We start from the raw sequence: 24,485 nt of genomic DNA, 5'->3' as shown, positions 1-24,485 counted from the left end.
CTGTGATGCCTTCTCTGCTTGCCTCATAATCCCTGTGCCAGGTAGGGCCGTGGGTAGAGAGGTTCCTCTTGGGAAGCAGACGGGTCAAGGGGACCATGGACAAGAAGGTGCCCTAGTGAAATCTGGAGCAGCCCATTCCCAGCACTGCAGGATGGGGTGGTAAGAGCTGGTGAGGATGCGTGTGTTGGGAATGGAGGGGTCACCACCATTCCCCAGTCGGCTATAAACTGGTATCTCCCAGGCAGGACCTCTGGGAACTCGAGGACTTTGCTGCATTCTTCATATGTAGTGATGTGTCTAATGAATAGTGAAAGGAGAACCTAGACACRTCCCACATGGAGCTGTTTTCCGCATTGGAGATGGCTTTGACTGTAGTTGAGGGGCATCCCAGCTTGCACAGGGCAGCGTCTGCCCTTTTCCACGATGTTTTTCTTGACTTTTTGCTTCCAAAAGCCCAAATCTCTAGGTGTTTGTCGCTCAAAAGACAGAAAATCTTTGATCTAGGGCCACCAAGAGCATGCAGAGACACAGTGCAGTGCAGGGGAGAGGGAGGGCGATTAGAAGCCCCTGGAGGAAAGGGCAATTTTCCATGTCATCACATTGCAACTTCTTTCATATTTGGAAATAAAAACAAACAAACAAAATGGGATTTTGGCCTCTTCAAGGGGATTCCGGCCCCCTTGCAGGCTCCGGCGTGTCCCTCAGCCCGCAGCGCTGGCCGGCAGCACCCRTCGGTCCCGGTGCTTGCACCGCTCCTGCTGAGCTTACTTGGAAGCTGTTCCCGAGGAAWCTTCTGGGATTCCTTTGCAAAGGGCAGCTCCGCCAGACCTGCTGTGCTTTGCTGCGTGTTGGGCTGCCCAACAACAGGGTGTGTGTAGGAGGGGTGCAGGGAAAACAGACAGGGACCTGCCTTGCTGCCCGGCGCTTCCCTCYGCCCGCGCGAGGTGCAGGGAGCCTCGCTGCGTTTGCAGCTCCTGCAATAGTGATGCAGTGCAGCGGGGCCCGGTGCCTGGCGAGACTTACATTCATTGCAGGAGGATGAGAGCCCCCCGGCCCATAGCCCCCGAGCTTGAGACCCCGGAGAGCTCTGCAAATGCCTGAAGGGAGATTACGGAGCCTCGTTTCCCAAGCGCTGTGCATGTTAAATAGGCTGCGGAGAGCTCGTGCGCAAATAGGTGCCGGTTTGGGAAAACACGCAGGTTTGCTGTGCTGTGGCTTGGTAAAAACCCATCCGGGGAACCCAATGCAAGTGTCAGCAGGGACTGCACAGGCAGCGGGAGAGCAGGAGCCCCGGCAAGTGGGAGCAACAGCCCTTCCCTACAGCAGAGTTATGGGCTCTGCAGCACCTCTGTTGCGGAGAGGTCCCCGTCCCGGTGCCGCTCGCGCGTCCCCGCCGCACTGAAACCTCCCTTCCATGCTAATGGGCAGCCCSGGGCTGCTTCTGCGTCTGCATCAGCAGGAAATTAATCTCTGCCCGCTGCCAAACGCTGATGTGTGGGAGAGCCCCGGCCTTTGCTGGCTGGGCAGAGACCGAGCCGCTAATTAGGAGCGCGGGCTGCGCTGTGAGGGCTGCCCTGAATGGGGATTTAGGGCTGTGCTTTGCAGTAATGCTGATCCCGTTAGCAGCACAGTATGGCAGGCGCCTATATCTGCACACAGGACACCGGTCTGCAGCTAACCTCGGGCTTGGTGCCTCTCTGTTACAGCTCTGTTCTCCCCAGATTTTCATCCGTGCAGCTCTGGTGTCTTGCAGACTGCACCAACCACACACTAGGCACATTTAAATCCATGGAAAGGGTCTGAAAGTTATTCGGCAGCAAAGAGACCCATAGAGAGGCGATGCTTCTCTGTACAGCACCAACCTCCCATTTGCAAGGAAACGCACTGGATTTTCACCTCTGCTTGTTGCCCTTCACCTATAGAAGTGGACAGCTACTAAAGTAGGTCATACATTTGTCATGGGCATGCACGTGTTGCACACAGACGGGTATAAAGCAGGTAATGCTGCTGTGACAGCAAATTGTCAGGGGGTTTTGGATTCAGGCCCTACTGGTAGGGACTTTCTCTGGCTGAGAGAAGAGCTCCTTTGCAGCAGCACATGGAGAAATGATGTTGGAGGGTTTCTCTCCGGCGAGCAGARCCTCCAAATCAGGCCCTTATGTAATTATGTGCTTTTTTGGACTCCAGATCCTAAGAAAGTCTTCTGTTGAATAGTATGTTTCTTGCTGGTTCGTTCATCTGTGAATTTCCGTGGCAGGTAGCATATAAATAGCTCCGAGGCACAAGCGATTCACGAGTTCCTTTCAGAATACAGAATTGAGTCATTTTCGAGCCTCCTACTGTAGTTCTTTTAAAAAATGGGCTCATTATTTTAAGTGTAAAATTTATGCCTGAGAGAGAATGAGGAATTCCGGCCTTAAGTTTGTGGGTCCCTCAAAGTACCTTGTTTGAAAAGCAATAAAGAATAAAAGTGTGTGTGAGCCGGCTAGGGAAGTGCATAGGCAACATGCACACAYCGCTGCCATCGGCTGTGCTGCTCAAGAGAAACCAGGGATTCTTATTCCCAGCCCTTTGCCATGCAGGGCAGAGCAATCCAGCTGGATCCCTCCATCCACCCCTTCTGTCTGCCCCCAAACACCATTTGACTTTCTGCTATTAGGGCAAAAATAGGGCAAGATCTATAGGGACAGAGGCAGCTTGGGCAGGGTTAGCACAAAGCGCAGAGCTCGTCTGTGTATTCAGCACAGCCTCCCTTTCTGGCTGGAAACTGTGTCCGAAGGGACTGGATAAATATTTGCTGTCAGTGCATAGGGTGTTCAAGGCTTCCACAAGCAGAGGCATAAAATCCAAGAAAATAGGAAGAAACAGAGTGCTTTTCTCTAGAGTTCACCTCTGTGCAATACAACTTTAGCTGCCCTGGTAATAGTAAGAGTTGTAGTAATGGTAATAGCAAGGTGGTGATGTTGCTTGAACACACTAGGACAGAGGAACAAGAGTAGTTCAAACAGTAGGATTGAACATCTGTTCAGATTAAACCTCTGAACAGGTTAAACCACCTGGGACTTCTTCCTTTGGGTGAAATACCTCTGCATTGCTCACGTGCAGATAGTTGAGGGCTTTGTGTCATGTGTCATTTGGGAGTATAGGAGCATCCCAGCATAATTTTCAGGGAGTGTATGGGGATTTATCTCCCCAATCAACACTTCTTTTTCTTTTCTTTTTCTTTTTCTCTGAGACTGTATGCATCTCCAGTCCAAAGCAGGACCCTATCAAACCTGTGAAGRGAGTTTTAATGGGATATATGGGTGTCATTTTCCTTTCTTTGGTCTCCAAAACATGCCTGACTGGCTGCTATGCCCACAGCAGCCTTGAGTCTCCCTTACTAAATGTATAATGCTCATATCCATTGGAATTACATCAGTAATTCCTCAACACATCTTCCTGCAACGAGGCCTCCAAATTCTGCCCTGAGCGTGTGGAGCAAGAGCAGACCGTCACTCCTGTGGGGCCAAAGCAACACGGGCAAGTTCTGTGGGCCATAAACATCTGCAACAACTCTCCAAGCTCAAGGAGAAGATTAAAAATAGCCTGACACTTTTAATGCATTTTTAGCTTGTTGTTCTGCTGACACGAGCCGTGTAAGTGAAGCCTGAATGAGTCACACGTCATCAGCGCTCTGCAGCTTGCCGGTTTTGGGCTCCTTGAGGACTTGTCACTGTGTTTTCACTGCTACATCTGCTGTGACCCAGGGACCAAGCCAGGGTCCCTGGAGCAGTGAGATGCAATGCCATGTCCAAAGGGATTCAGTTAGTCCGGACTTTTGAGCCAGCGTTGGAGCCATGAGCAATATACTGTGGCAGGTCTCCTGCAGAGACATCTGGCTTGTTGGTACATTGATCTTTGCTCCAGGAGGTTGCATAGATCCAACATGCAGTTACTTTCCTGGGGAGTTAAGGTAGCTGGGATGGCTGAAGAAAGATGGAGAGTTGCCACATCTGACCATGGGGTCTCAGAGTGCAGCAGATATGAGATGGAGGTGCAGAGACGTGAGCCCTTGGCCTTCTCCACATGGCCCAGCTGCTGGGGAATCACGTAAAGAGAGAATAAAAAAGAAGATGTTAAGGATCAGCCTTGTGTTATGGATTATATTGTGATATGGATTATTGTCCTTTAAATCAGAAGGAAACATTAAATCGTCTTGTTTGGTGTCCTGTAGAACTTGTTCCTGAAGTTTTCATCTCATGGTGCCCTAGCAAGGTCAAACCCACTCTGCGAGTAATTACCTTGGAATTGAGTGTTTCTGTGCATGTTCATATTTGAGAGGGATGGGAAGAAGACAAAGCATTTTCATTTCCTCCAAGCRTCTGATATATCTGAATTAATATCTCCCTCAATTTGGCATGGTCCAAAATGGTTTCAATAGATCATAACTCAAACGTGCTGCCCTTTCCCAAAGCAGGTGTAGAAGAATTAGGACTAACAGAGTAAATAGAGGGAGATATTACATGAGGTGCAGCTCATCTTCCTTGACCGCTTCTGTGCTTAAAAATAAAGTAATTAGAATAGTGAGATAAAACAGTGCTCAAGTGTTTGCTCAAGCTCTGATCAAGTGTTTGGTTAGAGCCCATCCAAACACCAGCACACTGATATGAGCATGATGCTTCACCTCATTAGTGCAGGGATAGTCTTTGATAATGGGGATATTTATTATTCATAATCTGCTGCTGGTTGTTCTCATCATCAATTGAGGGAGACACCGTCATGTCTGCTAATTATTTAGTTCCACAGTGGCTAATGAGCACTGTGTATATTCCAGATTAACAATTTGCCGTAGCTCTGCGGGTGAGAGAGAATAAAGTATTCAGTGGCAACACGCAGATAATGAACATATTTACAGAAAACAGAGCTGAGTGATGATAAAAAGGCGCAGACACCTGGATAATTTATTCTGAACTAACAATATAGTAGTAAAAGAGGTCCATATCAAATGTAATACGTCTGTTCACAGTGGGAGGACGTCGTTTGTGAAAGATGTGGACATTCAGTGTCTGCTTAAGAGCAATCCAGCTTTTTCTTCTAGCACTGGTGATGAGTGCCCCACAAAGAAAATGTCTTGCTAATTTATTTTTGGCAGGATAGCACTAGATTCTTATGTCCAGCCCTCAGAAAACTGTGGCTGTCATATTTTTAACTTATTATTATTGTAACTGGCTGGCAGCTTCAATGAAAATCAATGTACTATTGAGATTGTTGCTCTATAAACATGTAGTAAGAGAGATCATCCCTCTATGGGATGCACARCTGATGTGTTTCCCATTTCTCCGTGTCCACCTGTGTCTTTTTAGACTGCAGCTGATGTGCTTGTGTGCAAGTGTATGTGTTCCTATAGACTAAAGAAATGGACACCAGACTGGCAGGTTATTTTTAAGGGAGTTTCTCTTTAGAAGCTATGGCTTGGAAATCAAGCTGGTCCACTTGACAAAAAAAAAAAAAAAAACATTTTGAACTTTGAGAATTACATTTAAATATCCCAAGAACGATGTTGTGCAGTGATAGAGGAAGCTCTTGTGGTCKTCTTGTCTTCCTGGCACTACATAAGACATCAAATCCGCTGAAGTCCCTGTTCTCCATGAACAAGAGGGAAGTGGTTGTGTGGCACCTGCATCAACAGCAGCAACATCCATCCCTGTGCTCCACCTCCACTTTTGGTGAGCACTGCAGAGCCTCTGAAGAGYCCATGTTGCTCCCACCTTGCTGTTCAGGAGAATGCCCAGGCTTTCCAGGCTGGCCTTTCTTTACAGTATCTCATCATAATTGTCAGTTAGGTCTGGATTAGTGGAGATGAGTTTCACTGAACCACAACACGATGATCAAAGGGCATTAACCCCACTTGATGGAGAGAGACAGCCATTGACTGCAAGAAGAAGAATAAATGAATTACTCGGTTGGTTGGCTTTTTTTTTTCTTTTTTTTTTTTTTTTTTTAACATTCAAGCCAGAATCAATCCTTATAGTGACAAGGCCTAGTATGCTAAATTCCCTTGGCATTACTCACTCACTTTTTCTTTCCATATCCAGAAAGAAAAAAGAAAGAGTGAAAGAAAGAGTGAAAGAAAGAAAGAAAGAAAGAAAGAAAGAAAGAAAGAAAGAAAGAAAGAAAGAAAGAAAGAAAGAAGGAAAGAAAGAAGCAGATATAGCTAATGCTCTGTTGCATCCCACGCACTTGAGCTGCTCCTGCAGTCTGTTGCTTTTTCAGATTCACACACATACATTTGCATTTGCAAGCGCCACTATTGCTTTGCAGTAAACACTGCTTTTCCTCCCTCCTAAGAGGATCCAGATGTCTTTTTCTCAAGATGGTGCATTTATTTTTAAATTTCCCAGCTCGTTGATGAATCCATTGTATGTTCTTTGCATTTGTGTCTAGACCTTGGTCCTCAACATGGACATTGAGTTCTGGGGTGAGGACAGTGATGGGGAAAGATATTTGTTTTACAAAAAGAAAACAAATTTTTATTCTCCTGAGTCCCCCCCCAGGCAAGTCGATGCTGTGAACACTTTCCTCATATAGGTAATGCTGCCTGTATCAACTTGATTGCATGTGGTATGAACAGGAATCTGCTTGTCTTTGGGAGCTGGATAAGAAAAGGATTTTATTTTGTTCTCTGGCTGAGTTTTTTATTTTGAGGGAAGTAGTAGTCCAGCTGAAATGCTCAAACTCCTCCCGTTGGCACAAAAGTGCCAAGTCAATCCCAATCACACAGAAGACAGAGCGAGGGGCTGCAGCTCTGGGGCACAGACCGCCTGTGGGCTGGGAGAAAGGCCCCATTGCTCCGACCCAGACAAGGCAGAGGACGATCGTTATAAATAACCAGTTYCTGGAGGGAAACCTCTTTCCACATAGTTTCTCAAATCAGGAGCCTCTCTGGGTTCYGATGGCTCCCGGGATCAGGCTGACAGGAGCTTCTCTTTCCCCTGTTCCCTGTTCCCCTTTCCACTGTGCCCATGGAAAAGAGTCTCCTCCTGTTGTCCTGCAGCAGAGACCTGAAGCAAAGGCATGGTGTGGTATCTGTGCTGCTCAGGAGAAGTGCACTCTTGAGCTGCTGCAGAAAACTTCATCCCACCATCCTAGTCCCTAATCACTGTTTGCCTTGTACTGCAGCCGCTAAACTGGAGAATGATCTAGGCTGTAGTTGTGGATACAATTAATAAAAATAAATGTTCCTGTGACAGCTCTGCGTTCGGTGGTGAACAGGCCTAATGCATCTCTGCTCCAGGTAGGCAAAAGCAAGATGAAACTATAGCTGAAAAGGACAGTGGTCATTTAGCATTTGGCTGGATGGAGCTGTAAATTGAATAGAGAAGGAAAAGTGGCAATTCCTGATTCCATCAGCCAGAGTGACCATTTTATCTCAGTCCTAATAGGAGATCGATATGGAAGCCTTGTCTTCTTTATCCTCACTAGTGTTTCTTCAGGAAGGTCTGGAGTTACCACAGACTGGTGGAAGGTCTAGCAAACAGTGACAGGGACAGCGATATAAAGAAGGCAGTTGAGTGAGGGCACTGTGCATAGCCTGGTGGCACCCTTGGACAGAAGGATAAAATCCATGTTCATGGCTAAATGAGATGCACGAGCAAGGAGGTGTGGAGAGCAGGCCAAGGGAGGGATGTTTGCACAGGGGAGGCTCTYGTGAACATTGATGCCACGCAGAAGACAACTGCAGAAATAGAGACAGTAAAAGAGGTTCCCATCACTACACCATTTAACAACCTAACACATGAACGTAAATGTCCTGCATGGCTCCCCACGTGCTCCTCCATCCCAGCAGTAACAGCGGACACATCCCGTCTTTGTTGCACCGCTTCCCTTGGCCCCATCTCCCACCTGGACTCGGTGTCTGTCCCACCAGCCGCCCAGCAGGTTCCCGCTTTCCGCACTCACAGCAAGCTTGAAACTGGGCACAGTTTYGATGCCTGGTCCCCTATGGGGGTGTCCATTCCCCAGGCAGGGACATCACTGAGGTTACCTGCGGTAGGGTGAAGGTTTGTGACKGGATGTTTGCCAGAACTGCCAGAAATGGTGAGCTGAGGATTCCAGTGCATCGCTTGGGGCTGGACGTGCTGACAGCCAGCTGCTTTAGCAGATATACTAATCCCCTCATTAATCCGTGTCAGCTCTTGCTGAGCTGCAGCAGAGAGCCATGGACTACACGTGGTCCTCTCTTATGAGCAGCACAGGACACTTATTTGCGTGTTTTATCATAGGGCTGAAGGGTGCCAGTGGCAAGGACAGGGCTCTGGGCTGCTATAAACCATGGCAAAGCCACATGGGCTTCTACTCCCCAAGAGGARCAGCCTTCGTGATGCTTGGAATAACTGACTACAGAACTTGCTATTTCCCCACAGCAGTTGCAGGGCACTCAAGCCTTAGAGCTGAGATCTGGAAACCTAAAAATACCTTAGGTCCTTTTATTTTTTTTTTCTTTTAATTTTGATGTTACTAGGGCTTAGCACACCTGGTTACCTCATAATTTCTCACAGCATGAGCTTTTTAGTGGTTAATTACAGTCAGGGATCTTTGGGGAAAGACATCTAAGTTGTTGGTATTTGCTTATTGGTCTGTAGATGTGATGAAGTATGTTGTAGCTGCTGCTCCTAAAAGCCTCAGGTGAAATTTCTTTTTTAAAAATCCAAAGAATTGATGGGWTCTTTTTTCAGCTTTTAATTTCTCTATTGTTATTTAGCAACACTGGGTAGAGAGGGTCTGAGAAGACATTGCTCAGGTGGCGAGGAGAGCCYCGCTGCAGCTCAGAGAGCTTCTGCAGAGGCTCTTCCTTCCCCCTAAAGGGATTCAGGTGGCTGTCTTTCCCAAACAGCTTTTCATTGTGCGCATCAAGCATATTTCAAGCCTGTGCACCACTCCAAAGTCACTGAAACCTGAGGAAGATGAGAAATCTGCTCCGTTCAGCACCAGCGTTCAAAACACTCAGGGTTGTTAATACCAGTTTGAGCCACATCWCAACCTACTCGAGGTCAGCTAGAGCCTTTTAAAGCTGCTCTTTTCTAAGAGTTTTGTAAAATCTTTGAATGCTTCGAGATGCAGATGAACCATAGAGGCTCCTTTATTTACTATTATCTCCCACCAAAACCATCATCACCAGCAGAAGGAAAATCACTTAGATGCCTTAGACCCAGATTCTTCCAGTTGAAATCCAGGAAATTCAACTAACAGGTGCAAATAGAGGATGTGCCCTGGCATAGATATCTATAGATACATCCCTCTTGGAGAGTTTTCAGCCCAGGATGTACCCTGCTGAGGTGCTGCCCATCCTTTGGAAGGTACCTTCACTTCTTCCTCCCCCGCTCATCTTTTTGTCTGTGCTAAAAAAAAGCCCAAAGAGCATCTCTGTCCCTAATACAGCCAGCACTGAAGAAGCTTTTCCAGATTTATGGACTTCCCTTCTCATTTCTGCCTTCAGATACCAGCTCAAAGCAGCGTGATGAGTGGGTGCTAATTATGGAGAGCTGCATCTCGACAACAGAGCCTTAGTGCTGGTGAATACAGGAAAATTGCTCATTAGAGCAGCATGGTATTTAGGCGGATTGGCTTCCCTACATATTAACATTTCTGGCATTAATAGAGGCTGGTGCTATAAGACTTGAATAAAACTGTCTCAAGATACTATACGCAGAAGGGGCTGCACAGCTGTGTCCAACCTCTGGAGCCCACTAGTCAGTTCTGCAGGGCTCCCATGTGCTGTTTCTGCAAAAAAAAAGAAAAAAAGAAAAAAAGAAAGACTCCTTCTTGGTTCTCAGTAATTGTCATATATATGTATATATATTTAATAAAACATATTATGCTTGCATTTACTTCACTGGGATAAAACATGCTGCATCTGACTTCTTTTTTCCCAGATACCTGACTTCCAACCCTGTTGTCTCACATGACTCTGGCAAGGTGTAGCTGCCTGGTGACGTGGCTATCTGCTTGATGGCTCTCTGCACACACTTGGGAGCATTAAAACATGATGCTGTCCTGGTAATTACATAGTTTGTGCCTGTAACATAGGCAGTGCTTGTGAAACTGCAGCGTGGTGCTTCCCTGAGAAGGTGTCTTCATCAGGACACAGCTGCCCAGGACATCTCATCCACAGACAAGGTATAACTGGTTGGTGGATGGGTGAGCTAGTGGATCTGCCCAGGTGAAAGGACTTGTGGTTCCATGGTCCTACGGGCTCTCCTTTGACTCAAACACCGGCTTTTCGTTCATTAGCTCTGGTTTATCTAGTTAGCATCCAAACAGCAGCACTTCCTGCAGCTGCCTTTGAGCTTGGTGAGGGTCCAGAGCCAAGGCTGAACCTGGAGGAGCTGGATGAGGGTGTCCTTAAATGCCTTAGCAGGAAGAAACGTGTAAGTGTCCTTGGGTTGGTGTTGCTCTTGGTTCATGCTGAAGCTGTGTRGTACCCATGTGCCAAAGCCTCTCTCCTACTGCTTCATTTAATGTGTTTCTTTTCTGTCAGCTTACTATAATATTTTTCCTTTTATCCTGGCTATTTCACCCCGCTCCCATAGCTTGCCTTAGGAAATAGAGTGTGTCCTACATCCGTGTCTATTTTAAGACAGTGATGTGTTGCTTGTTACCAGTTGGGGATATGGCCAGAAGGAGCAATGATTCCACGGGCACTACTGTTGTAAGAGGAAATAGTGGATATTTCTGGGGTGCCTGTGGCCACAGGTTTTATGTGCAAAGGCAGTTTGTGACCCAGATCCCTGTGCTCGTCTCGCCTGGCTTTGCTGGTTTGAAAGCTGGAGCTCATATTTAAGTCCGTAGAAGGGAATCACTCTGCAGACAGTGGTGAATGAGGCACATTCAGAAAGCAAACTTGCCTGTTCCTGGTATCTGTTCTGGATTGGGAAGAGTATCTTTCTGCTCAGACTTGCTTGGGTCTGGAGGGATGCAGTAGACATCTAAATCACTTTAACCAGATGAGGAAATTCTGTCTGCTTAGAGAAGAGCAGGAAAATAAGACTTGAGTTTTGCCACCTTAAATAGTTTGGGCACCGTCTTCTCCTGCAGAAGCCAACAGAACCTGGTGGAGGTTCTATTGTTCATATATAGCTCATATATTGCTGAGTACTCATGCTCATGGTTGGTAAAAGCCCTTGCTTCAAGCTGATGTGCATCTGCGTGACTTCTTTAGCCCTGACGTTGTGTGGAGCAGGGAGCTGCAGCAGGCAGTACAATCACATTAACCTTTATTATATTACAAGGGTGAGGGGGTTATGCTTTCAGCTGGAAATGCTCAAATCCTCCTGGTCAGYGTAAGCTGTTTAACGGTGTTATTGCACATCCATGCTTAAGTGTCCATTCAGTGACAGTTGCTAAAAGAACTCAAACATAGCAAATTATTCCTGCTTTTAGTAAAGCAGTACTTGCAGGGCCTGGTTCTTGACTAAGGGAAATCTACTAACTTTTGTCATCTGTCCAGATTAAAGTAGTTGAAGGCTCTGTGTGTTTTCTTTGAAACCAAAACAAACAAACCAAACTTCTGCTTGGCAGAAAATCATGGGAATCCAAATCATGGGGATGAAGTAAAGGAGACTTGGGAGGATGAAGAGTTATAAATGTCTTTCTTATGTTTTACAGCTTGTTTATACCTGCAAGGGGCTCTTAGCTTACATCTGCCCTTGGCTTACAGAGCAGGGAAAAGTCAGGATCCTTATCCTGACTGATTGCATTTCTTCCTCCCCACACATGTGGGACCATAATGAAGTAATTAGGGTTGCCCTATTTTAAGGGGGAACATGGCCCAGCCTTAGTTCTAGGTGAGAGTTGAGGGGTCTTGTTCCATCCTGTGTGTGCTCCCAACATCATCCTAGAAGGTTTGTTGCACTTGGATGCCCCGGGTGCTCTTCTGCTGCTGGAGCACAGTGTGAGCAATTGCAAGGTGAGAGCTCTGCTCCAGGCTGAGGTCTGAGTGCCGGGAGAAACTTCCCCTTCCCCTGTGTCCTCAGAGGGATTGAAGGGCTGAGCTTGAGAGTGCAAGCATCTGGGAGGTGGTGTCTGGTGCACCAAGATGAGCTTCTTCAGTAAGGAAGATGCTGAATGCAGCAGTATGTTGATAAGTTAATTTTCATAGTGGGGAAGGAATGACTTCCAGATTTTTGTTTGATTTTTTTTTTCTTTCAGTTTTGTTTTCTTTCCTTTTTAGCAAAAGAGGACATGAGGGCAGCTCAGCAAGTCTCAGTTGATGGAGATCATGCAAGCAGTGAGTGGCCCTGCCTTTCCAGGGTGTGCAATCATTTTGTTCCCCCTCAGTGTGTGCCGGGGCATGTAGTGTAGTGCCCAGCACCTCAGGCCATCCCTATATCCACATCAATAGGCTGGTCCATGCACTGGGAGTTGTGGAGAAGGATCACATGGGCTTTGGTGAGCTTGGCCTAGAGAATCTCTACAGAAAACAGAGGTTGGGAGAAGTGCTTGGAGTTGGTTTGGAGCAGGAACAGGGAGGGGAGRTGGCCAATATCCATACAGCTGTTGGCCAATATTCATATAGGTGTTACCCGTGGCTGCTGCAGCAGAGGACAAGTATTTAAGGGCATTAACACTCTGGCATCAGTCTGTCCAACATGCATCTGATCCTATATTACTAAGCACCAAGACACTCATACAAYCATTATGGTTGGAAAAGACCTTCAAGATCATCAAGYCCAACCACAAACTCGTCACCACCTAGGCTGCTAAATCAGGTTCCTAGTGCCTTGTCTACACATTGTTTTGAATGCTGCCAAGGAGATGCTGCTCTTGGTGATCTGGACTGTCRTTTTCTTGTGGTCAGTGATTCTTCTGCCCTTCTTGGGAGGTCCCAAACCCAACACTGGCAAATCTAAACTTCATCTTTGAATTTGAAAAAGGGGAAAACTTTGTCCGTGAATTTTTCATCTGCATTCACCTAATATTAAAGAGCCCACATAAGAGATACAGTTTATGCAGTAGCGCGTAGGAGTAATTTTTATATTGATTTTCAAATTAGCCATTTTTAGCTTACTATTTTATTCATCAGAAAATGGCCTTTTGCATGGAACGAATGCTGTATATTTCTAATTTGCTGTACTCTGTTCATTAATTTATTCCTGGCATTGGACTAGTAAAAGCACTTAACTCATTGCCCTTCTTACTCTTGGCGTTAAAGTTGGACAAGTGAGATTTTTTTAATCGATAAAACTGTGATGGGKAGAATGAAGCCATTTCCAAAAGCAACTGTTGCCCTGCTCTCACGTTCCTCAGACCTGTCCTCTTTTGGAGATGATTATATCTCTGGTCACCTGGAAGTTACAGGTCTGGGGTTAGGGACCAGRGCTATCAGGTTAGAGGCTGGGAGGATACTGGGAAACTCAGATTTAATTTTTGGCACTAAATGAAGCTGACTTGGCCTGGGGAGAATGGAGTGGGATGGGAATCCAAGACATCAGCCTCTTATTCCAGTCTTTAGCAGGGGTTGCAGGCAGCTCCTGGCAACTGCCCGGAAGGGAAAAGCACTGGTACTTCAGGCTGATCCCAAGGGGAAAGACCTGAATTTCAGTCCCTGTTCAGATACTGGTTTATTTATGTGCTATTAAAGATGTATGCTGGCAGCAGAGCCTTGCCTCTCTGCTTCCTAGTGAATGGCCTAGCTGGCTGATTACACAATCCTGCTTGTTTGGTCTCATCTTAAAACATAAAAATACTTGTGTTGCATCCTCTGATGGTGGAAACCACAGTGGTTCCATTGACATCAGGACTGCACCTTTGCAGGGCACATCCTAGCACGATGATCATGAAAACATTTAGGGCTCTTTGTCCTACTTTTCCTTATCTGCAAGGAAATGCAGCCCGCTCAATCATCATCTCTTTTGCAAGCTGTTCTTCCCGACAGTTTCCACAAGAATTGATAATAGTTATATTAATGCTAACCCAAGACAGTTCAGGCTTTTCTACCAGACTTGCTGAGAAGTGGCATTAGATGCATATTCCTCTGCTGTAAAAATCATTATGCTCCTCATAGCCTGTCTGATTATGGCATCCTGAAAATGAGTCTTTATTCCACCACTTTGCAGATGCAATWAAAAGGAAAAGGTAAATGGAGGACATGCTGTATCTGAAGAGAATACTTGTTTTTCTCTGGGAGGAATGCAAGTTACGCAGATGTACCTTTTAYACATATTTTATGGGTATCATGACACAGAGTTATTTGTTGAGGCYATGGTTATTGTGTGGATGTTGAGATGTGACATCCTAGTTGGCCTAATGGAGCTCTTGAATCTCTCCCTTTTYGATACCAGTTCAGGAAAAAAGCACATGGCAGAAGGAGTCATTTTAAAGGCATGAGCAGTGCACTACTAAAGGTACTGATGAATCCTGACCCTCCAAAAGGCATTTTGCAAGGAAGCCTTGTTCAAAAATCATTCTGCTCTGGGATTCATTCTAGTTGTGCTTATAGTTGGATATATGATGTCTAAAGAAGTGTTGCAAATGGGCTACTGGGAAGAGCCAGCAAGAGATCTTTTAAAAAACCTTTTGTGTGTGCAGATGCGAAAGGCAAATAGTGCATATGATTTAATATCAGTTAGCTTTAATTTTCACTAGGCAATTGTACTAAACGTTTCAGTGATCCTTGATGTTCTGCTCCAGAGCCCTTGCAAGTTGATAATGGCTCCACTGCCTTTTAATGGCCTTTAAATCAGGTTTGTAGTTGTAGGACAGGGCTGATCAAAGCCAGGGCTACGGGGCTGTGCTTGGGGGAGCAGAGCCGCTCTGCAGCAGTGAGTGCTGTGACACAACCAGCCTGCAAAGGCTGCTTCCTTAGAAGAGAGAAGGGCCCTGCAGGAGCTGGGAATTATCCTGCCGTGGTTTGTCAGGTTAGCGCGTTGCAGAGCCTGTGCTGGAGGGAGGTGCCTCTGATATCTGCACCAGCCCCGTCACCTCCACTTTCAGGCTATGGTTGTGGCTTTCCCTTTGCAAACAATCCTGCTTTGGCAATTCTTGGACTTGGCTCAAGGAACCCTTCTCATTTGTTATTGCTTTGTTGCAATGCACTAGAGTAGTGTTTGGGGTCATAGCTTGCATTTTTGGGGATCCTATCCTCAGCCTAACCTAGCTGAGCTTGCTGCCCAGCTCGCCTGTGCTGCACGGTGGCACAGAGGCTGGGGACAAGGCTCCCTTGCAGGAAGGGGGTGGGAGTTGCTCCCTGCTCTGCACTGCTGGAGCACCCTATCCCTTGGGACAAGGGGGTTCAAGGCACCAGACAGACTGTGGGTGCTTCTGCAGGAACTGAATTGCCATTTTCCAAAAATGTCATCCCAAAGTTTTGTGTTTTGGAGCATTTGGGCTGTGCCTGTCCAGCTCTGTGAAATGCATCGCTGTGTTTGTTTGGTGGAAGCGCAGGCTGCATCAGCTCTCTCCTTCCCTCCTCTCCCTGCAGCTCTCCCTTAACGGAGGCAGTGACTCGGTGACACCTGCAAATGCATCGGCCAGTTTAATGTTCTGACAAACCTGGTTCCTGGCTGACCTGGGGAGCTCCTGACCTGCTCTTAGCAGGGAGAGTAGTGTGAATCCAGCACAGATCTACCTGAGGCTCAGTTAAATGAGCAGCGTGGGGCTGCTTGCAAGTGGCAATTCCCCTCCTCTTATCCAATAACCCCTGTGGGAAAATTCCCGTATACAGAGCACAGACCTTCTGCCTGCCTGTGTGCTTTCCAGGTTATGCCAGGGGCTGAAGCTAGAATATTTTTGTATATTCAGCTATATGTTATATATGTATATTAATAATATGTATATTAATATATATTCTATTAACTGTAGCTGGAATATTTTTGTGCAATTTCTGGGGTAATTTCTGCAGAGGAGGAATTAATGGGAGCCAAATGGAATCCTATAGCGGATGGAGGTGAGCTGACCCAAAGCCTTGACTAAGCTAAGCAGGAAAAAAAAACAGGCTGATTTTGCCACATTACTGATCAATGCTCAAACAGGCAAATGCCTGGGAAACTGGGATATTCTTCCTAAAAATCAGCCTAGGTGGAGAGATGCTGCAGAGCAGACCTTGGCTCTCCCTGTTTGCTGCAGATGTGYGGCTGGGAGTGCAGAGCAGTCACGGCACATGGGAAATGGCCATCCTGGACTCCACAAGATCTGGGTGTGTTGCACAGGTCCAGTATCAGCTAAATACTCTGCAGTTTGACAGGTGAGGTGCTACGTGGGGCTCAGCAGCGATGTCCCAGAGAGCAGCATCTGCCCTGTTGTGTGTTGAGGATGTGCTGCTGGGCAGCTCTGCACAAAATCTGTCCTCAGCCTGCACGGGAAGGGCTGACTTGGGAGAGCAGTGAAGATAAATACAATACTCCAGTTCTTTTCTTGCAGCTTCTCAGACTGCAGCAGATGCCGTTTGCGATGCACCATCAGAGCAACTTGGCTCTGCTGCTGGAGAAGGAGAGGGCAACCTTGTCAACCGGTTTGTTGGGAAGATGAGAGAGTATCTGTCAGGTCCCCTCTAGGGAGAAGAGATGATGCTTTTGGGGAGAGAAGCAGGATGTGTTTGCATCATGCTGTGACTATGGATGGAACAAGAAAACGCTGCGTTAATGGGATGTATTGAGCAGCTACGGAGCTCGAATCCTTTCAGGCGAAAGGAGTAGGAGCAGAGTTGGCCCAGGAGACTTTGGTAAAGGGAAATGCTGGATATGAGCAGGCTGGAACACAGAAAATGCAAAGGACTGAAGAATGAAGCAACCACGGTGGGACTTGCATGCAGGTCACAGTGYGGCAGTGTCTGTGTCAGGGTCTTTCCAAACCTCCATGCTGTGGATTTCTCCTGGATGATGGAGTTACTGTAGGAGGTGGGACAGGTGGCTTTCCATGGCTGCCTTAGCATATTCCAAAGTCTGGAACAAAGCAACACAATGACCACAAGGAAGCTGGTGAGGAACTTGGCCTCCTGCTTGTTGGCTTTGGTAACAAGCGCTGGAGATAACCAAAGACCTCATGGTGGAGGTGATGCTGCATGAGGACCTCTCGAGGAGCCTCCCACTCCTCTGTACATCTCCCTCATCTGCTCAGGGATGTGATGCAGAGGTCACTGGTGTCTCTCCCTGTGACTCAGGCTGGTGGCCCTTCCAGAAATGGCCTAATTTGTTAGGGAGATTTCCTCATTAAGATTCTTTTTAGTCTCATACATGAGCAATTTGGAAATCCTCCTTCTCTATCCCAAGCACTGAGGGAGAGCGAGTTGCATCGCCCAGCCCTGCAGCTTGCCCTGCTTATTTATTATTCATGGCATCATGTTTGTTTTATGACAAATGAACTTAATCATGATTTTCACTGCGGAATACACAGGAAAAAGCTTGGGATAACCATAGCTGCAGGTACAGAAAACCTAATTTAATTTAGAAACGATATACAGGAGCAGCCTAAGCAGCTGAAGAATTGAATTCATCGAACAAAAAGACTAAACTGTATGTAATTTTTCATGCTGTTACAGTAGCCCCATGAGAGCATGGTGTTCAGATGCAGAATTCAAACTTTTTAGGCGTATGAGGAGAAAAGATACTGAATCACTATCACTGCTTTTCTGCTGGAAAGTGTATTTTGGTACTGGGAATATATATATATATATCTATATGTTTTTCCGAGCCATGAAGTGGAGAAGGATACAAATTGCAGATCACTTATTAGTACTCTGTTCTGTTGTGCTCTTAATTCCAAACAGATGGGCCACGGTGGCTTGGCCAAAATTCAACGTGAGTGTGCTGACTTGCACCAAGCTTTCCATTTGTAGTCCAGCAAAGCGGAGCCTGGGCAAGGGCACTAAGYGTGCTCATCATCCAGAAAACGGATTCCAGAAATCCCTGTGGCAACGCTGAAAAATGCGTAGGTGTGCAAGTGTGCACCTGCATGTAGATGTGATACTCTATCCCCAAAAAACAAAGGTCTGAGTTGTCTGCCCATCACTAAAATAGGGTCGTGGTAATGGGGCTGAGTCCAGTTGGAGGCCTGTGGCCAGTGGTGTCCCCCAGGCGTCAGTGCTGGGCCCAGTGCTGTTCAATTTGTTCATCAATGACCTGGACGAGGGCACAAAGGGCACCCTGAGCAAGTTTGCAGATGACACCAAGCTGGGTGGAGTGGCCGACACTCCGGAGGGCTGTGCTGCCATCCAGAGGGACCTGGACAGGCTGGAGAGTTGGGCAGAGAGAAACCTCATGAGGTTCAACAAGGACAAGTGCAGGGTCCTGCACCTGGGGAGGAATAACCCCAGGCACCAGTACAGATCAGGATTTAACCTGCTGGAGAGCAGCTCCACAGAGAGGGACCTGGGAGTCCTGGTTGTCACTAAGTTAACCATGAGCCAGCACTGCCCTCGTGGCCAAGAAGGCCAACGGACTCCTGGCTGCATCAGGAGGACACTGCCAGCAGGGCAGGGAGGGGATCCTGATCCTGCCCCTCTGCTCCGCTCTGGGGAGGCCAAACCTGGAGCATTGGGGGYAGYTCTGGGCTCCCCAGGGCAAGAGAGACGTGGAGCTTCTAGAGAGGGTCTAACAGAGTGCTCTGGGTGTCCCTGCTGGAGCAGAGGGATTGGACTAGAYGATCTATAGAGGTCCCTTSCAACCTCAGCCATTCTGTGATTCTGTGAAAATGCATTTCTCAGTGTAGAAATATTGTCAGAAAGCCTCTCAAAGAAGAATTGAGGACAGAGAAATAGAAAAGGAAGCTTCCCAGAGTGTGGCACCAGGCGTTTTAGGTTCTCCACAAGGTTTTTCGGGGGATGGAGCGCGGGGATGGTAATTTGGGCAGTCTAATGAAATGAGAGCTGTGAGGGAATGATTGCTTCCTATAAATACTTCCATGGGCCAAAGGCCAGTGCTGAAACCAGAACTAATGGATATAGGCTGGCAGTGAATAAAATTAGGCTGGAGATTTGGAAAGAGGCTCTGAAGCACTAAAGCAGCCWCATCACAGGGCAATTTTCTAATGGGTATATGGAGTCAAAAATCAGGTTGCTTTTCAAGACGGTGGTTGTTACCCAGCAAGGGGACCTCAGGTTCACCATGACAGGAGGGCACAACTTCCATTAGTGACCCAAACGGGTCCAACCCATTCCCTGTTCCTGCTAACCTTGCAAACAGACCAGATTTCCTTTCTTGTGGTGTGGACAGCTCTGGCCTCTCACCATTTTTTCCTGAAAATGAGAGGTTTATTTTTGAGAGCTAGGAGAGTGGTGAGCAGAAGGAGCCCTCAACAAATTTGGAAGCTGACAGAGGACCTTCCTTAAGACATCTCAGCCCATTTAGTTTAGGTGCAGCACCCCAGCAGGCTGCTTTGGGGCTCTCCAGCATTTCCAACCCCAAAGGGGTTTCCCTCCTGCTGCATGTGTCTGMGTGGCTTTGTGTGGGACACATGGCAAAGGAGAAGCTGGGTGAGATGGTTTCCCATCTAGGGACATGTGCATGTTCTCTGCTTTCTGCATGTGCCCGATCCATTGCACCTGCTAACTTTAACACTATCCTTGTTTAGAACCTCCATGGTCTTCTGGGTCTTGTTTCAGAGTCCTCAAGGATGGATCAGAATTGGAAAACCTACTGTACTGTTTTTGTTTCGTTGTTTTTTAGCAGAAATTTGCGGATTTTTTTCCTTTTTAAAAGAGTGGTGAAGGGATTTGGGAGTCTCACATCATGTTAATTGGTGTAAACTGTGCAGGCGGTCAGGTTCCAGTGCACATGACAGATATTTTAGTGTAGCAGTTCTCAGGAGAACACATTTTTGTCAGTGCAGTTGCTATAAAACTCAGCTGAGTAAAGCTAGATGACTAGTGGGCAAAGCTTTTATATAGTTCAAAATAAGAGGTAAAATGAAAAAAGTGAAGCTTCCAGTTTTATCTTATAAAATATATCATCTTTATGCACTTTATGCGTTTCCAGTGAGTACAGCTGCTGATAACTTAACTCCTCAGTTAAATATAGCAACGTGTGGGTAAATAGGTATTTAAAAACGTGGGTATTTAAAATGGTCTTTGCATGTGTGTAGCCAAACCTTGTTTCAGGTCCCGCATCTCAGGTCCTTCAGAACTARGCATGTCTCATCTAGGTGGCATGTTGCATAGTGGCCTCCTGAGGAGGTATTTGGGTCCTGGGAATACACACAGTGGTAGTCCCTGGAATGGCTGTTTATGCTTGTCCTCTTGGTCAAAATGGGCATAAGGTCCTCAAACCTGTCTGCATCTCAGGGAATGAAACACTAACGTGGAAGGGTCTGTCCATATGTTGTAGGTGTCTTAGTGACAGGCCTGAATGTTTATTCATGTGAAGGCCCTTTCACACTGCAAAACAGTGTTAAATGGCTTCAGGGGAGGTGAAAATGAAGCCAGTGGAAGTATAAATAACCCACATGAACTTCCCTTCATTTTCATGCAGCATTTCATCCTCAACTTCCCTCATCTTCCCTGCTCTCAATATTTAAAGGASAAATCCTCAGTTATCTGTAATCCCCGACTGGAAAAGTTATTTTTGTGCCATATCTCCATGGGCTGGGGTCTGGATGTCTCAGTCAGCCTCATTTGTCAAGGTATGAGAAGCTTCACTTGAACCATATGAGACTTGGATTAGAAGAGATCAAACACTCTGAAGGTCCCTGTCTGGGGTTGAGTGAAAGGTGGATTGGTGAGAACTTGAAAACTGAAGAAACAGAGCTTAAAACTGAAATCAAAAATATTGTTTTTAGAAGTTTTGTCAGGCTGTGAGCGCCTTTTCCCCATCCATCACCTCAATATCTCTCACTCAGTTTGACTTCCGTCATGGCAAGAGGAGTAGGGGCATCAGGGGACTGTGCACTGTAGAGGGGACCCAAGAGGATCCGTGTGCAGAGTCCATGCGGACAACTGCAGCATATCTAATATTCAATTTTGGGACCTGACACTCTTCCAGTGAGCATTCCTAATTTATTATGGAAAGTCACTACCCAATAGTAGCATTTACATGCTGGAACTCAATTTTCCTCTTGGAAAATAAAAGGAGTTGCAGTGAAGGAACAGAGTGTGACTGGTGTCGAGCAAGGTGCAGTCTAGATCTTGGTCTCAGTCCCTGACTGCCTTAATTTATGGATTTATGGAATATACACTGTCCTAACATTTAACCTCACATCATTTGTGGAAAAGATGACAGTTCTTGTTAACTTTTACACACAATGGGAAGTGTTCAGAAAGGTCTACCACAAAAGCCATGTCTGCAGGGTCACACTCTGGGTTATTGAACAATGGAGGGGAAGGGGCTTGGATTTGTGATGCAGTTTTCATGGCCTGATAAAAATACCCATTGCCTGTGTTTAGGGTGTATTTTTTTTTCTCATTCTCTCTGGAAAATGCATGAGCAAATTGCTGCAGAAAAGAAGCTTTGAGGGGCACTTGCTTTGAACCAATAGGCCTGTCAAAAGTTGCGTGCACGTTGCTTTTTGCAGTCCAGATCTCCTTGCTGTGACAGAGCTGGGCAGAGGTTTGTGCAGCCTGGTTAATTCCCCAGGATGTCACTGGCGCYGAGTGAAACAAAGCCCTGTAGAAAAAGACGGTTCTTCTACAGAAGACTGTCCCATTGCACGATTCCTTCCAATACATGGGCTTTGGGGACTGTGATTTCTAATAATACTCAATATGATGTTACTATAGCAACTATACAATGTGGTGAATAATTTCATGGCTCAACTCCAAAATGCTGGAAGCTAAAATGGCTCCCAGGGTGATTTAGAACTGCCTGCAAACTTTGGTCGTGCCTCTGCGACGTCAAAGTGGTTGAAAGGCCTCAGTGGTCYTGAGGACCACAAGGAAAGGCCTCAGTGGTCTTGAGGACCACAAGGAAAGGCCTTGTCTTTGCACAACCCTGTGAACTGTTACAAGGGCGACCAGAGCTTCACATGGATCAGTAACCTAGCACCCATCTTAAGCAGGCTCTTCTGCTGGTCTACTTGTTTGTTGATGGTCATAAGATGTTGTGATGGGGATGATGATGCAGGCAAGCTCTTGTCAGAGAACACAGGCACTGGTCATACTGCTGTGCCTACCTCTTCATCAGCTTGGGGTGACATCTCAAGGAAGGAACCTTCCATGAGGTCCATATCTTGGAAACATAGTGTATGTGCAAAGGAAGGTGCCCAAATGGTTTATGGAAGGAATTAGGTAGCTGGAGCACATCTTCCAGAATCTTCTCAGAAACGGTGGGAAGGAACAGCATCAATTCTTGCTCCACAGGGCAAATCCTCGTGCTGAGTGTTGATGTTCCTCCACTGACATTGCAGGGAACTGCCATGCATCAAGTGCAGTTGCCTGCGATGGGGCAAACGAGGGCAGCTCTGCAGCAGAGCCCTCCGCAAACACCACAGCACGTGTGTTCCCATTAGGGTCCCTGACGCACAGCGATTCCCTTTGATATTCAAAGTGGATTTGCTGTRAACCAGATCTGTGACACTTAGCTTCAGGTCAAATTAAATTGATTTGACCTAGAATGATTTTTATTTATTTTTTCACTGGAAGGGAAAAAAAAGTTTAAATTCCTTCTGCTCAATTCTGAGCAAAATTCCTTCTACTTAACTTCCTTTTGATAAACTGAAGAGTCTCTATTTGCTTAGAATTGGGAGTCGTACTGTACAAGAGGCAACATGCAGCTATCAGCAGTGATGCCAGCAAAGAAGATTTTTGGAAACTCCTCCCAGGGCAGAGGTGCACCTCATTCCCTCTCAAGGCCTGTCTAGATGCATTGTAAAGTGGGAAAAGCACCCAGATAGCATCCTGTGCTATTTCACTTATTTCTTGACCAAAATAACACAGATATGATCTAACATTTAGCCTCGTTTTGTGTTTTAACTGCAAGCCACTACTTTTTCTCCTTCCATCTTCTAAGACTGTGACTAATTCTCTCCTTGCGTTTGTGCTAGTACCTTGAGAGTATTTATAGACTGATCCTGCTCTCCCTCTTCCCGTGCAATATAAATTTATCTCCTCTGTGCTTCCCTCCTCCAGATGGGTCCCAGGCATCCTGCTCTCCAGTGCTTGTGTCAATAGCAACTTTTCCTGTAGTTCCTCTGCATCTTTTTGTGCCTTTCATAAATGAGGAGACCCAAACCACAAAAAAAAAAAAAGCCTCCATTCCTGGCTTGTTTGTGCTAGAGGAAAAGCTTTATTCAAGTAGGAGTCTCATCTCCCCATTGTGCTCAATCACTGTCAGTCGTTACRTGCCTTTCTTCCAAATGCCCTTTGATTTGCTCGATATGGTGGACTCAAAGTGGACATTTCYCAGAGGACGTAGGACTTGTTTCACCCGGCGTTTTCTGGATCTCCCCTTCTGGCCCTTTAGGAAACAAAGCAAAAAACCAAACAATTAAAAACCAAAAACTTACTGGCTACACTTGCTTTTTCTTTATTGTTTGGGGATGAATCAGCACTATCTACAGACTTGTCCTGTTCAGAACTGCATCTGAAGTTGCTTTCCGCTCTTCAGACCCAGCATTCTGTCTGGTGGAGTTGGTGGCGTGGAAGAAAGGATCTGTGTTTGTGATGGTATTTTCAGATTGCACCCTGTCACATAGCTGTCTTTCAAAAGCAGCTTGTGCTAGAGCCTGAAGCAGGAAAAACATTCATTCTGTGTCCCCATCAGGATCACCTCTATTATGGGTTCAAGAGAACTTCAGTTAAAATCAGAACATGAAAATACCAGTAGAAGAGGATCTGAAATTTCCCTGGGATGAATCAGAAACTCTTTCAGTGCTTTCCCAGCCTTGCTGATCTCTTTTTCATGGCTAGGTGGTATTGAAGTTGAAGATGCTGGTGATGGAAGTAGGGGTGAGATCTCTAGGACGATTGTCTTGGGAATAACTTGCCATGAGYCCCTGGAGCAGATTGCTGCTCTGAGGGACTTCAGCTCTGTCCCCATACGACTCAGGTAGAGGAGGGCGAGCTCTCCGTTCCTCCCTCTTGCTCCAGCATTTGCAGCTCTCTGGCCACCAGCTTTACACCAGCAGCAGGGAGGCAGCTGGGGAAGATGCACAAGGCACTGTGATCTGGATATCCATCCCCAGTGTTTCCTTTACARAAATCCAAACGCCGGGCTGTGCTGCTGAATGTGGAGAGGGGAACCCGTCGGTGATGTTGATCCTGGCTCRTGCCTGATGATGCTGTCATGCTACTACCCCCCACATGCTTTAATAACCCCCGTTGCAGTAAAAGGCTGGCTTGGAGTTGACTTTGCTCCACGATGACTTCAAACACCTTCCTCAGTGCAGCCTGTGCTGGTTTTGAAATGCCCCAAAGACTGAGGTTTAGCCACCAACTCTGATCACAGGGAGCTGCGTCGCTTGGCAGGTAGCAGCGGCTGGGCTTTACCTCAGCTTCCTCCGGCCCTTCTGGAATGAGGGATCGGAACCACTTGCCCCATGTAAATTCCTGCCTGAAGAGCAGGAGAGMCAGGTAGTGTCTC

General features: G+C 46.6%; 1 protein-coding gene and 1 long non-coding RNA gene across 2 annotated transcripts in view; both read left to right on the top strand.

Moving 5' to 3' along the window:
* RTN1 (reticulon 1) overlaps positions 1-24,485 on the top strand; it is a 102,009-nt gene that overhangs the window by 19,311 nt on the left and 58,213 nt on the right. The window lies entirely within an intron of this gene.
* LOC112959676 lies at positions 10,348-23,320 on the top strand. The gene is made up of 2 exons (XR_003251650.1): positions 10,348-10,409; positions 23,033-23,320. It is a non-coding gene; the product is annotated as an uncharacterized LOC112959676 (long non-coding RNA).

Source organism: Nothoprocta perdicaria, unplaced genomic scaffold (genome assembly GCF_003342845.1).
Source record: "Nothoprocta perdicaria isolate Ctin4 unplaced genomic scaffold, notPer1 scaffold_118, whole genome shotgun sequence".
Classification (NCBI taxonomy): Eukaryota; Metazoa; Chordata; class Aves; order Tinamiformes; family Tinamidae; genus Nothoprocta; species Nothoprocta perdicaria.
This window is presented reverse-complemented; position numbering and strand designations above follow the sequence as displayed.